This window comes from Phyllobates terribilis, unplaced genomic scaffold (genome assembly GCF_046119375.1).
Source record: "Phyllobates terribilis strain yellow unplaced genomic scaffold, ASM4611937v1 Scaffold_160__1_contigs__length_4322635, whole genome shotgun sequence".
NCBI classification, from domain to species: Eukaryota; Metazoa; Chordata; class Amphibia; order Anura; family Dendrobatidae; genus Phyllobates; species Phyllobates terribilis.
In genome coordinates, this window is record NW_027362920.1 from 137,038 (window position 1) to 142,383 (window position 5,346).

At 43.0% G+C, this 5,346-nt stretch overlaps 1 long non-coding RNA gene across 1 annotated transcript; it reads left to right on the forward strand.

The window, feature by feature from the left end:
* Positions 1-2,517: 2,517 nt before the first annotated feature.
* On the forward strand, positions 2,518-4,803 carry LOC141207024 (uncharacterized). Its single transcript, XR_012277453.1, has 3 exons — positions 2,518-2,578; positions 2,870-2,962; positions 4,718-4,803. It is a non-coding gene; the product is annotated as an uncharacterized lncRNA (long non-coding RNA).
* The last annotated feature ends 543 nt before the right edge of the window (positions 4,804-5,346 follow it).

The following is a 5,346-nucleotide window of genomic DNA, read 5'->3' on the forward strand; positions in this document are numbered from 1 at the left end:
GAATTGGGGGCTGTGGGAGACATAATACTGTGCGAGAGGCTATGGGAGACTGTGAATTCTCCTATATTGAGTTGCTGACTGTGAATGCCCCTAAACTGAGTGGGGTCCTCATACTGAGTGGTGTGCTGTGGGAGTCCTTATTCTGTGTGGGGATCCTCATTCTGTGTTGTCCAAATTATGTGTGAGGGGCCACTCATATTGAGTGGGACATGTATTTATGTAATTAGTTAAGGACCACATTTTACCACTACTTTTGTCTAATATTATGTGCACTATCCTTTACATCTGTATATATTCTCTCCTGCCAAATATATCTGCTGACTTCTCATTATTCGTCACAGGGATCTGATTTATAAACCCCTCACCTGTCATATTTCCTTTTTTTCTATAGGTGGAAACTGTCAGACCCTTCTAAACACCAGGGGTCATTTATCTGTCCCCTTGACCCGCTTGTACTTTGCAGAAGTGGTTGTAGCTGTGGAATACTTGCACAGCTGTGGTGTGGTGCACAGAGACCTGAAACCGGAGAAGTAAGTGCCCCTGTAGTATAATAAGGAGGGAAAGTTATTATTTATTATCATATAGTCTGTAAGGCTAAAATCATCTTTTTTTTCGCAGCCTCCTGATAACATCTGCTGGACACATTAAAGTTACCGATTTTGGGCTTTCAAAAGTTGGTGTCATGATACCAAAAACCAACATCTACAAGCAATTAACAGAGGACATCACCAGAGAGTTCCGGGACCATGAGGTCAGCATCACTTACAGAAACCCAGCTTGTTCTTTACAAATCTCATCACACTATTGCTTCTTCTCTACGTTCTTCATTCCTAGAGAACTTTTCCACTGATATTTTATCTTCTGTCATTGTGTTTTTATGGTGAGAACTTGTCATATTAATGGCATCATCAATCTCATCTCTTTCTTCTATTGGTTTCCAGGTCTGTGGCACCCCATATTATGTAGCCCCAGAGGTCATCCTGAAAAAAGGCTATGGGAGACCTGTTGATTGGTGGTCAATGGGGATCATACTACATCAATTTCTTGTGGGATTGGTTCCATTTTATGGAAATTCCCCAACTGAGATTTATGAAAATGTTGTCACAGGTAAGTAGAATAATCCGATTATAGCTTTGATTGGTTACATTTGTTTACTTATTTCCTTTGCTTTGTCGTACAGTCCAATAAAGAGGTTTCATTTTCTGTCTTTTTCTATATAACAGGAGGCGTAATTTGGGATTGTAATCCCGTTCCTCCCTTTGTTGCTCAGAACCTCATCACTAAACTGCTCAGAAAAATTCCTGCACAAAGACTTGGGACAGGTAACAGATAATTATTACACCAAGGACATATCGCTCAAGTCCATGAGACTCAGCACTTCTCTATCAGCTCATCCATTTTTAGTTCGCCATAATATGACTTTCAGTATATTTCCTTCATGTTTGCTCAGTTATGTCATTAGTTCAGATTAAGTTAAACAGTTCAGATATGGAGCAGTCTCTGACAATATCCGCAATACTTTTGTTTTGTCTTCTACAGCAGGAGCATTTGAGATCAAAGGTCATCCATTCCTGAGTGATGTAGACTTTGACAACCTTTTAAGTCAGAAGCCTGAGTACGTTCCTCAGCTTTTGTCAGACGTAGACATAAGCTCCCCTATCAGTAAGTAGAAGGAGACGTCATCTAGACAAAGCAGCTATTTGTCTCGTCTACCATAATTTGAGACAATTGGCTCCCATTAATATTACGGATAAATGGTGACTGTGCTAAACTAACAATCTCTAATAATACTTCATTACTTATCTCTGGTAGATCACTCTGATATAAACAAACATCTCGTCTCAGAGGATGAGGAGGACAATGAGAGCTTTAACTTCCAGAATTTTACATCTTCTTCTGAAAAGCTTTCTAAAGTAAGTATGAGAACAATTAATCTAAAATATGTAAAAAAAGACCTGTAAAAGTAAAAAAAAAGTATTTAATATCTTCTTGTTGTCCACATTTAGCTCTGTACCACCGCTACTAGGAGGATGAACAATGAGGATCCCAAGTCCCCTCCAGAGTGTACCCCGGCATCCAGCACAAGCATCTCAGAAATGTGAGTAGATTCTAAGGTCATTACTGGGAGCTTCATACTAATATATATGCACAAACCCAAATATAGGACATAAATACCATAACAACAAATACAGCATGCATCGCCCGTGATTAGCAGTCATTGTGCTTTTAGCTTCAGAAACCTCTGGTGGTGACAGCCCATAATTGCAGCCAGTCATGCACTTTTAGTGATGCCCACACTGTAGGAGAGATGTAGTACTACATGCCAGCCATTCTTGGTAGTGGTTTTTCGCTCTGCTTTATAGAAGGTAGTTTTGAGTAGGAAACCTTCCCTACCATAACTCTTATATATCCTAATAGGCCTTATTGTTGATGTTAATCTAGTGAGACAACCCCTTCTATACCGAATTTACTTGTAATTTACACGTTTATTTTCTTCCAAACAGGCAGAAAGAATCTTTTCCTGTGTCTATTAGAGATGATGCTATTACCAGCTTGCCACCCTCGTCCCCATTGTCAGGTATGTACATGTCTACAGCACAAAAAATGAGAATGTTGATGTCAAGGCTCAAATACTTTCATATGGTATTTTTGTTAGTGGTCTTCTATGTTATACATGTTTCATGGATTCCAATTATGTTGCCCATAGGCCCATACTGTATCTCTATTTGCCTAATTTTGTAAAGTTTTTCCAGATTACCAGATGTATAGGGGACAGGAGTAGAACAATTCTACTATATACAGGAAAGATACAAAGCAGATCCTGTAAGAATATATTGTTAATGAGGGCTTTTTTTTACTTTCTGATTAGAAACTCCAGCTGACGTCGAAAGAAAATCTTCGATATATCTGAGTATAGAGCAAGAAATCTCAGAAAATGAAGAAAAGGGGGAAAAGAGAGGAGGTAAGTGTGAGAGTCAGCTCCATGTTGTGTGATGTCATTCAGTGAGAATAATTCATGTGGAGCAGTTGTTATTAGGGATGTGCAGACCCGTGGATGTTCGGGTCCATCAGGCTCAAGAATGTTACCCTAATGTGATCCCGAACCCGAACGGGATGTGGTGAATATTCATGGGACTTTAATAGCGGGCACACAGACAGCTGAGCGCAGCAGGAGCCGCGCTGCGGCTACCACGTGCAAACTATTAGGGAAAATGAGTGGTCACTGCTCCCCACGCATGCAGTGAATATTCCGGCACAGAGGGGAACACAGCGCTGGAGGAGAGAGGAGGTGAGTATGATTGTTTATTTTTTTATGAGCAGCGTGATAGGGATCAGGGGGTGCCAAGCATACCAGGATGAGGGGGCCATACATACAGGGATGAAGGGGGCCATGCATATAAGGATGAGGGGGGCGATGCATACAAGGATGAGGGGGCCATGCATATAAGTGATGAGGGGGGCAATGCATACAAGGATGAGAGGGACTATACATACAGGGATGAGGCATGAGGGGGGGCCATACATACAGGGATGAAGGGGGGCCATACATACCGGGATGAGGGGGTCCATACATACAGGGATGAAGTATGAGGGGGGCCATACATACAGGGCTGAAGAGTGCCATACATACCAGGAAGAGGAATGAAGGTACCATACATACCAGGAAGAGGGTTGAAGGTGCCATACATACCAGGATTGGTGTGCGGGGGCGCCATACATAACAGGATGAAGGGTGCCATACATACCAGGAAGAGGGATGAGGGGGCCATGCATACCAGGATGGGGGATTGGGGTGCCATGCATACCAGAATGGTGGATTAGGGTGCCATTGCATATCAGGATGGGGATGAGGGCCACATATAACAGGAAGGAGGGGGCCATATATACCAGGATGGGGGATATTAACAGAAGTGGGGTACATTACCCCTATAACAGTGTCAGCAGCAGACCCCCTCCAGCTTAACAGGGCATCATGACAACATTTTTTGCTTACATTTTTTTTCTATTTTGCTCCTCTAAAACTTAGGTGCGTCTTATAGTCCGAAAAATACGGTATTCACCAGCCGGTGCCTATGCATAGTTAGAAATTTGTCAGTGAGATATATAATTTAGTGCAGTGTGTGTGTGTAGCTTACTGTACATGTATTTAGATAATAATTTAAAAAATAAAATAAAAAAATGCCCACATGAGGGAAAGCAGACAGCTCGGGACTGGTGTTATTATTCTGGGAAGAGGCCAATGTCCATGAAGCTTCCCAGGCTATTAATATCAGCTCACGGCTGTCTGCATAGCCTTCACTGATTATTAAAAGGGGGGGCACCCCCAAAAATGACGTGGGGTCCCCTTTATACTGCGCCGGCCAATCACAGGCATACCAATACTTGGCATGGCTGTGATGGGGCCTGAAGTGCCCACACCAGAAAAGTTTGTTGATTGGCTGTGCTGCATCCTTTCAACAAGCTTTGTTCGGACTGTTGAACCCGAACAGTAACACAGACCTCCGGGAGACACTAGATGTCCAGTACGGACCGTCACATATATGATGGCTAACAATGATCCCTGACCTCTTTATGAATAAGATTCCTCTGCCGTTCAGCCACAGTGACCGCACAGTGGTATCAAGTAATAAGTCGTCCCTTTACTTACATTATGGACACAAAGCAGATCCTATAAGAATATATTGTTAATGAGGGCTTTTTTTTACTTTCTGATTAGAAATTCCAGCTGACGTGGAAAGAAAATCTTCAATATATCTGAGTATAGAGCAAGAAATCTCAGAAAATGAAGAAAAGAGGGAAAAGAGACGAGGTAAGCGTGAGAGTCAGCTCCATGTTGTGTGATGTCATTCAGTGAGAATAATTCATGTGGAGCAGTTGTTATTAGGGATGTGCAGACCCGTGGATGTTCGGGGAACACAGCGCTGGAGGAGAGAGGAGGTGAGTATGATTGTTTATTTTTTTTATGAGCAGCGTGACAGGGAACAGGGGGTGCCAAGCATACCAGGATGAGGGGGCCATACATACAGGGATGAAGGGGGCCATGCATATAAGGATGAGGGGGGGCGATGCATACAAGGATGAGGGGGCCATGCATATAAGTGATGAGGAGGCAATGCATACAAGGATGAGGGGGGCTATACATACAGGGATGAGGCATGAGGGGGGCCATACATACAGGGATGTGGCATGAGGGGGGCCATACATACAGGGATGAAAGGGGCCATATATACTGGGATGAGGGGGTCCATACATACAGGGATGAAGGATGAGGGGGACCATACATACAGGGATGCAAGAGGAATGAAGGTACCATACATACCAGGAAGAGGGATGAAGGTGCCATAC